This window comes from Vigna unguiculata, chromosome 3, assembly GCF_037176805.1.
Source record: "Vigna unguiculata cultivar grain cowpea cultivar isolate G323 ecotype 2 chromosome 3, ASM3717680v1, whole genome shotgun sequence".
Taxonomy (NCBI): Eukaryota; Viridiplantae; Streptophyta; class Magnoliopsida; order Fabales; family Fabaceae; genus Vigna; species Vigna unguiculata.
In genome coordinates this window covers 30,847,569-30,857,321 of record NC_140794.1, presented here as the reverse complement: position 1 = coordinate 30,857,321, position 9,753 = coordinate 30,847,569, and the positions used below count along the sequence as shown (strand labels likewise).

The 9,753-nt window shown below is 34.3% G+C and overlaps 1 long non-coding RNA gene across 4 annotated transcripts; it reads left to right on the top strand.

Moving 5' to 3' along the window:
* The first annotated feature begins 638 nt into the window (after positions 1-638).
* Positions 639-3,539, top strand: LOC114177419 (uncharacterized). Of its 4 annotated transcripts, none has more exons than XR_014993634.1 (5): positions 639-826; positions 910-1,265; positions 1,697-2,582; positions 2,699-2,843; positions 2,952-3,177. It is a non-coding gene; the product is annotated as an uncharacterized LOC114177419 (long non-coding RNA). The 4 variants fall into 4 exon arrangements; XR_014993633.1 differs by lacking the exon at positions 910-1,265 and adding an exon at positions 3,199-3,539 and having other exon boundaries at positions 645-826; positions 2,952-3,033; XR_014993635.1 differs by lacking the exon at positions 910-1,265 and having other exon boundaries at positions 645-826; positions 2,720-2,843.
* Positions 3,540-9,753: the final 6,214 nt, after the last annotated feature.

Below are 9,753 nucleotides of genomic sequence, written 5' to 3'. Positions count from 1 at the left end.
ACAAACTTTGAGCAAAGGTCCTCTTGATCTTCCAAAGGTTGGTTCTTAAGTTGGCATATGGACCCTTATTTCAACTTGAAGATAAAGCAAAACTAAAGCCCATTAATTTGTTAAGCACAAACACAATTTGGTCAGCCAATTTTAGAAAGCATTGGGCCCTTATTTAAATAAAAGAAACTGCATCAACACGGCGCATTAGTCATCCTCCATTTGACCCATATGCAATTCACATCATACCCTCCTTGTTCGAGAAGATTTTTTCCGAATCTTAAGACACCAGTTTTAATGTAAGTTTATTATGATCTTATGAAGGACTTTTATTTTTTTCACAAGTTGAAACTAATTCTCTTCTTCCAGGATCAAATTCAACTTGATATTTGTTACTTTCCAATCACTACGCCAAAATTATCAATAGATAGCACACTTTAGAAAGCGCTTATTTAATTAAGCGCTATAAATTAAACCATGGGATGAAAAGATAGCACTTTATAAAATAAGCGCTATGAAAATATATACATATAGAGAACGCTTCGTTCGAAAGATGCTATGTACATTTGATTTATATTTTTTAAAATATAAACATTTTTATATAGATGAATAGAAAACGTTTTTAGAATTAAACGTTATTTACTGTGATATCAACGGACAACGTTTAACTAAAAAAGGTGTTGTCTCTTAGTTATTAAAAAATTCCTAGAAAACTTTTCGTCTAGCCCTCCGCCGTAACCCTTCACTCCAAGCCCTCTCCCCTCGCTCTCAACCACCTCAACTCCGAACAACAACAATAAGCTGACGAGGATCATCAACTTCACCCCAACCCCTTCGTGTAAGTTCACTATTGTTTTCCTTTGAATGAATGTGTCTCCATGAACAACAAATATCACAATTACATCTTCAATTCTTTCATAGTAAGTTACCGCTCAATCAAAATGAAAAACCCTAGGAAGTGGATGTGAAACGAGTGCTTTTATTGCTGTCTATGCCTACCCTTGCCAGTTAGGCAATTGATCCCTTATCGCAGTTGATAGAAACCACACACATTGGTCGACTCGGTTTGAACCTTTCCCTCCCAATTTCTATTCCACAACTTTTTTTTTCATCCCCTTCTATCTTAACTATGATTACTTTCTTAGGAACTGTCAAAATAGCTTTTGCGGGTCCGTATCCATCTTTAACCTAATTTCTAAGCTTTTTAACATTTTTAACATTCCCGTTCTAAGCGTTGCCACTTCCTTTGTTTCCGAGGACATGGCATTCTTATTCAGGTTATTCTTTCTTACCTCTCCAACATTTTTATACGATTTTCTCGTTGCATTCATGCATATCATTGTGTAATGCCTTGACTTTGTAGAACAGATCAGGGTGCTACAGAAACTATGACTGTAATTTAATCTTAAAAATTAATTTTAGATTTTGATACATTAAGTGTGCTTGTTGTTTTACTTTCTTTCAAAATTTACAATATTTTTCATTATACTATTGTAAGTTTGTATTAATTTCTCTATGAAATTACAGCCATTGGCAACTTTTCATCTTTCTTTTTATTCCCTTACTTATGTAATACTTTCCGTTGGGGGTAACTGGTTCTGTCATTTCCACTATTATCTCTCAATAATTGCTTTTCAAAAGCATTCTTTTTTCCTTCTATTACTTGAATGAGTTTATTCCTAATTACGATTGAGTTTTAATACTGCAGATATATTGGGACCATGTTAATGATTTGGTGTTTGAATGAACGAGCTGAGTTACTACCTCCAAGGATGGGAAACCTGCAATTTGGGAGTTATATTATACTAAATCTGATAAGGATTTGTCTCTTTAATTTAATTCCTTCAAATGCCTTAATTCTTATTTTACATTGATTGACTAAGTAGATTCATGTGGTTATGCACAATTTTTTATAGGCTTATTTGATTACATATTCCTAATTAAATTCCTAATTAACGTCCTAATTAAATTCATTTCCTGTTACTGGCAACACATGGCTGCATGACTTGTTAAGCTATATTTCAATATGGTTTTCATTTATTTTTCTAATTAAGAGAAAATCTAGTTATATTTTTAATTTTATTTTGTTTAATTTTTTATTTACTTTATTATGGGTATACAAGAAAGTTCTTGTTTATATTGTGCAGTGGGTATGCATGAATTTGAGTTTGTAATTTTGTGAGAATGTTACATTGAAAAACAATTTGGATCTAATTCTATCATGTGTTGAATTCTGAATGCTTTAAATAAAAAGGTTGGAGTTAAAGAAATCAAAGTTACGGTTGAACCAACCAGTGGTTTTGTTGTCTTGGCTAAAAGTTTTGAGAATGGGGAACAATCTCTTAGTCTTTGTTTCAAGTGAGAATTCATTCATTTGAACTGTTATACTGGCATTTTCCTTTTTGTGAATGTGTTTTCATTTTTCTCTTCAAACATTTTCCCTCATTTCATTTTCTTCAAACAATTTTTCTTTATCAGTTATCAGATGTGCTCATTGCCAACTTTATTTATGTTTCAGTGGAACCCAAAAGATAAATTGCTCCGAGGAAATCAAAATTTAGGGAGTGATCGAGCCTTGCACTTCCTTGGAAAAGGTTGGATATTCTTTCGTTTGAAACTGTGTTGCTTTTTAGTAACAAAAGTAACAAAACTAACACTGAATAAATGTGGTTTCTCTGAATTTTGGTCGTTACAATCGTATTGCATAAAGGTCCTTAAATTGTTTATATAGCATGGAAGATGTGTGGCCTTGATAAGAGCACATGTTTGATTGTGATGTTTGATCTTTCATCAAGTGAGCGGACAAACACCCCAGGTGCTTTCAACCCGCAATTGTACCTACAATTTCTTACAAGGTTATGTGACATAGCTTCTACTAATTTGATCTCACACATGTACTATTTCGTATCTAATTTCACTTGTGCACTAGGAATTGAATATTAATGCCCATGTTCTTATTGCAGATAGTAGGACCCAAGTGGTGAATTAGTGCTCTGTGTGACGACAGTGACTAGAAGATGGGTAGATAGTATTGTTAGCTCTAAGGTAGTTTTAGCCTTTTTTTTATATCTCTAGGGTTCGTGGTTTGGGATTTATTTTTCTTTTTTGTAATTTATTTTATTTTTCATTTATTATATAAAATAAATTATAAAAAAAAATGCAACGAATAGAGAGCATTTGTTGATCAAAGTGTTGTCTATTGATGTGTAGATAGAGAGCGTTTATTTGGAAAAGTGTTGTCTAGTGATGGGCAGATAGAGAGCACTTATTTGAAGAAGTGTTGTTTAGTGATGTGCAGATAGAGAGCATTTATTTGGAAAAGTGATATGTATTGAATGTCATTAGATAGCGCTTTATTGTAAGCGCTATCTATTAATAGACATCGCTCCAATAGAAAGCGCCTAAAAAGCGTAGTCTATGAACAAAAAAAGCGCTGTCTATAGACATTTTTGGTGTAGTGAATGGTTGCAATCCGTCGATAACATTTCTTGGCAACAGTACCCCACCTTGATGTGTAACAATAAATAATTCCATGCATTGTGTTTGACGAATTTGCTTCTTATCGACGGACCAAATGCATAATAAAGCACTATGAACAAGCTTCCTTTTTAAACATGGAAGTTTGTGTGTTTCATTCACATGCTTATCCTTTTGTTCCTGTAAAATCACATCACAAACTGTAGAAGAAAAAACATTGACGAATAAACTTTCTTTAGTTCCATTTCTTTTTCTTTATTTTCCCTTCCTTCTACAGTTTATATTACTTCTTGTTCTATTCTTTCTTTTCCTTTTTCTCCTTCAGCCTACGTTGATCCTTACTGACTTGTCTTGGTGTTATAAATTTCTACTGCTTTTGATGTCCCTCATGCCTCAAATAAAGGGAACGTTCATCAAGATGGAGTGTTTTAAAACGAAGCCATGCCCATCCCCAAAGAAGATGACAGGAGTCCATGGGGGCAATATCACATAATACTTCTTTCACACATTGCCATGTACTAAATTTGATCCATGCTTGATCCAGATGAAAGGTTTCTAGTAAGTGGAGTGTCTCCACCAATCTTTGGCTCACAACATTGTTTTCGCTTCTGTAATCGAATGCAACTAAACATGGATGACCTTCGGTTAAACACTTTATAAAATAAACTTCCTTTCCTATTCCAAATCTAGATAGCCAGGCTCTGAATACCAAATGATGTGAATCCACAGGGTTCGATTCGTTTGACTAATCTATCATTGTTGGAATGCTAACAAGCAAGAAATTTGAGAAATTATTTAAAACGAGAAAATGGAAACATAAAAGAATATGAAACGGAAATTGATAGACATTACACTTCCAAGAATGGAAGATAAGCCTAAAAGTTGAGACACAGAAAGGGATAAAGGACCTTTGATTAAAGTCATGGATTCTTGAATCACTCAAGAACTTAGTAGAATCACTCTCACTAAGATAGATGAGAGAAAACTAGTTTATTTTCTAAATAAAACTCAGCTTGCCTTCATTGATGAAAATGGTTTAACTTATATAGGAGCTTTAACCATCAGAATTACAAAAGATTCATAAATTTCAATATCATCCCACTTAAAGCTATTAATTAATGATCCACTCAAGCTAATAATGATCCGCTACTTAATGGTTAATTGTAACTGAAATTAAGGCTACCAAAAGTCATCCACAAACTTTGAGCAAAGGTCCTCTTGATCTTCCAAAGGTTGGTTCTTAAGTTGGCATATGGACCCTTATTTCAACTTGAAGATAAAGCAAAACTAAAGCCCATTAATTTGTTAAGCACAAACACGATTTGGTCAGCCAATTTTAGAAAGCATTGGGCCCTTATTTAAATAAAAGAAACTGCATCAACACGGCGCATTAGTCATCCTCCATTTGACCCATATGCAATTCACATCACACCCTCCTTATTCGAGAAGATTTGTTCCGAATCTTAACACACCAGTTTTAATGTAAGTTTATTATGATCTTATGAAGGGCTTTTATTTTTTTCACAAGTTGAAACTAATTCTCCTCTTGCAAGATCAAATTCAACTTGATACTTGTTACTTTCCAGTGGTTGCAATCCGTCGATAACATTTCTTGGCAACAGTACCCCACCTTGATGTGTAACAATAAATAATTCCATGCATTGTGTTTGACGAATTTGCTTCTTATCGACGGACCAAATGCATAATAAAGCACTATGAACAAGCTTGCTTTTTAAACATGGAAGTTTGTGTGTTTCATTCACATGCTTATCCTTTTGTTCCTGTAAAATCACATCACAAACTGTAGAAGAAAAAACATTGACGAATAAACTTTCTCTAGTTCCATTTCTTTTTCTTTATTTTCCCTTCCTTCTACAGTTTATATTACTTCTTGTTCTATTCTTTCTTTTCCTTTTTCTCCTTTAGCCTACGTTGATCCTTACTGACTTGTCTTGGTGTCATAAATTTCTACTTCTTTTGATGTCCCTCATGCCTCAAATAAAGGGAACGTTGATCAAGATGGAGTGTTTTAAAACGAAGCCATGCCCATTCCCAAAGAAGATGACAAGAGTCCATAGGAGCAATATCACATAATACTTCTTTCACACATTGCCATGTACTGAATTTGATCCATGCTTGATCCAGATGAAAGGTTACTGGTAACTGGAGTTTCTCCACCAATCTTTAGCTCACAACATTGTTTTCGCTTCCGTAATCGAATGCAACTAAACATGGATGGACTTCGGCTAAACACTTTGTATAATAAACTTCCTTTCCTATTCCAAATCTAGATAGCCAGGCTCTGAATACCAAATCATGTGAATCCACAGGGTTCAATTTGTTTGACTGATCTATGATTGTTGGAATGCTAACAAGTAAGAAATTTGAGAAATTATTTAAAACGAGAAAATGGAAACATAAAAGAATATGGAACGGAAATTGATAGACATCACACTTCCAAGAATGGAAGATAAGCCTAAGAGTTGAAACACACAAAGGGATAAAGGTCCTTTGATTAAACTCATGGATTCCTGAATCACTCAAGAACTTAGTAGAATCACTCTCACTAAGATAGATGAGATAAAACCCATTTATTTTCTGAATAAAACTCAGCTTGTCGTCATTGATGAAAATGGTTTAACTTATATAGGAGCTTTAACCATCAAAATTACAAAAGACTCATAAATTTCAATATCATCCCGCTTAAAGCTATTAATTAATGATCCACTCAAGCTAATAACGATCCGCTACTTAATGGTTGATTGTAACTGAAAGTAAGGCTACCAAAAGTCATCCACAAAATTTGAGCAAAGGTCCTCTTGATCTTCCCAATGTTGGTTCTTAATTTGGCATATGGACCCTTATTTCAACTTGAAGATAAAGCAAAACTGAAGCCTATTAATTGGTTGAGCACAAACACAATTTGGTCATCCAATTTTACAAAGCATTGGGCCCTTATTTAAATAAAAGAAACTGCATCAACACGGCGCATTAGTCATCCTCCTTTTGACCCATATGCAATTCACATCATGCCCTCCTTGTTCGAGAAGATTTGTTCCGAATCTTAAGACACCAGTTTTAATGTAAGTTTATTAGGATCTTGTGAAGGACTTTTATTTTTTTTCACAAGTTGAAACGAATTCTCTTCTTCCAGGATCAAATTCAACTTGATATTTGTTACTTTCCAATGGTTGCAATCCGTCGATAACATTTCTTGGCAACAATACCCCACCTTGATATGTAACAATAAATAATTCCATGCATTGTGTTTGACGAATTTGCTTCTTATCGACGGACCAAATGCATAATAAAGCACTATGAACAAGCTTCCTTTTTAAACATGGAAGTTGGTGTGTTTCATTCACATGCTTATCCTTTTGTTCCTGTAAAATGACATCACAAACTGTAGAAGAAAAAACATTGACGAATAAACTTTCTCTAGTTCCATTTCTTTTTCTTTATTTTCCCTTCCTTCTACAGTTTATATTACTTCTTGTTCTATTCTTTCTTTTCCTTTTTCTCCTTCAGCCTACGTTGATCCTTACTGACTTGTCTTGGTGTCATAAATTTCTACTTCTTTTGATGTCCCTCATGCCTCAAATAAAGGGAACGTTCTTCAAGATGGAGTGTTTTAAAACGAAGCCATGCCCATTCCCAAAGAAGATGACAAGAGTCCATGGGAGCAATATCACATAATACTTCTTTCACACATTGCCATCTATTGAATTTGATCCATGCTTGATCCAAATGAAAGGTTTCTGGTAACTGGAGTTTCTACACCAATCTTTGCCTCACAACATTGTTTTCGCTTCCGTAATCGAATGCAACTAAACATGGATGGACTTCGGCTAAACACTTTGTATAATAAAATTCCTTTCCTATTCCAAATCTAGATAGCCAGGCTCTGAATACCAAATCATGTGAATCCACAGGGTTCAATTCGTTTGACTGATCTATCATTGTTGGAATGCTAACAAGCAAGAAATTTGAGAAATTATTTAAAACGAGAAAATGGAAACATAAAAGAATATGGAACGGAAATTGATAGACATCACACTTCCAAGAATGGAAGATAAGCCTAAGAGTTGAAACACACAAAGGGATAAAGGACCTTTGATTAAAGTCATGGATTCTTGAATCACTCAAGAACTTAGTAGAATCACTCTCACTAAGATAGATGAGATAAAACTCATTTATTTTCTGAATAAAACACAGCTTGCCGTCATTGATGAAAATGGTTTAACTTATATAGGAGCTTTAACCATCAGAATTACAAAAGACTCATAAATTTCAATATCATCCCGCTTAAAGCTATTAATTAATGATCCACTCAGGCTAAAAATGATCCGCTACTTAACGGTTGATTGTAACTGAATTTAAGGCTACCAAAAGTCATCCACAAAATTTGAGCAAAGGTCCTCTTGATCTTCCCAATGTTGGTTCTTAAGTTGGCATATGGACCCTTATTTCAACTTGAAGATAAAGCAAAACTGAAGCCTATTAATTGGTTAAACACAAACACAATTTGGTCATCCAATTTTACAAAGCATTGGGCCCTTATTTAAATAAAAGAAACTGCATCAACACGGCGCATTAGTCATCCTCCTTTTGACCCATATGCAATTCACATCATACCCTCCTTGTTCGAGAAGATTTGTTCTGAATCTTAAGACACCAGTTTTAATGTAAGTTTATTAGGATCTTGTGAAGGACTTTTATTTTTTTTCACAAGTTGAAACTAATTCTCTTCTTCCAGGATCAAATTCAACTTGATATTTGTTACTTTCCAATGGTTGCAATCCGTCGATAACATTTCTTGGCAACACTACCCCACCTTGATATGTATCAATAAATAATTCCATGCATTGTGTTTGACGAATTTGCTTCTTATCGACGGACCAAATGCATAATAAAGCACTATGAACAAGCTTCCTTTTTAAACATGGAAGTTGGTGTGTTTCATTCACATGCTTATCTTTTTGTTCTTGTAAAATGACATCACAAACTGTAGAAGAAAAAACATTGACGAATAAACTTTCTCTAGTTCCATTTCTTTTTCTTTATTTTGTCTTCCTTCTGCAGTTTATATTACTTCTTTTTCTATTCTTTCTTTTTTTGGTTTCTCCTTCAGCCTACGTTGATCCTTACTGAGTTTTCTTGGTGTCATAAATTTCTACTTCGTTTGATGTCCCTCATGCCTCAAATAAAGGGAACGTTCATCAAGATGGAGTGTTTTAAAACAAAGACATGCCCATCCCAAAAGAAGATGACAAGAGTCCATGGGAGCAATATCACATAATACTTCTTTCACACATTGCCATGTACTGAATTTGATCCATGCTTGATCTAGATGAAAGGTTGCTGGTAACTAGAGTTTCTCCACCAATCTTTGGCTCACAACATTGTTTTCGCTTCTGTAATCGAATGCAACTAAACATGGATGGCCTCTAGTTAAACACTTTGTATAATAAACTTCCTTTCCTATTCCAAATCTAGATATGATGTGAATCTCATTGCACAAGGGCTGACTTAGGATTTTTTTTTCCTTTTAGGGTTAGAACCAGTTATGACCACGAGATATTTTGTGGGCAGAATTAGGTAATTTTTTTTTTTGAAAATTGGGTAAAGAAGAAAGTAATAAGGGGTGAATCTAAAAGTGGAAGAAAGAATCACTCTTTCCAAAGGAGGCAACACACAAAGGATGGCAAAATCCTTTGATACAGCCAAGGATTCTTGAATCAGTCAAGAACTAGGAGAATCACTCTCACTATTAGATAGAAAATTGAATTTCTGAACAAAACTTAACTTGATTTCATTGATAAGAAATGGTTCAGCTTATATAGAGGCTTTAACCATTAGGGTTACAAAAAGACCATTAATTGTCATTATATCCCACTAGTGCAAATAATAAACCAATCAGGCTAATAATTGTCCACTACCTAATGGCTAATTATAACTGAAATTGGGGCAGCCAAAAAGTCATCCAAAATTATTCAGCAAGGTCTTCTTAGTCTTCCAAGGCTGGTTCTTAAGATGTCAAATGGGCCTTTATTTAAATAAAAGAAACTGCATTAATCTGGCGCGTTAGTCCTCTTCCATTTGGGCCACGATGCAATTTACAACTTTTGTCTTTTCTCCTTCAAACTTGGGCTTGTACTCAAATAATATTGACAACACTTGTTGTAAAGCTTCTTTTGCTTTCTTTTCTCTAGAGCTTGTCATAGGTCCTCCAAGTTCTTCAAGTGGATCCTTGTCTTTGCTCATTGTCACACCTCCATCATTCTCTCC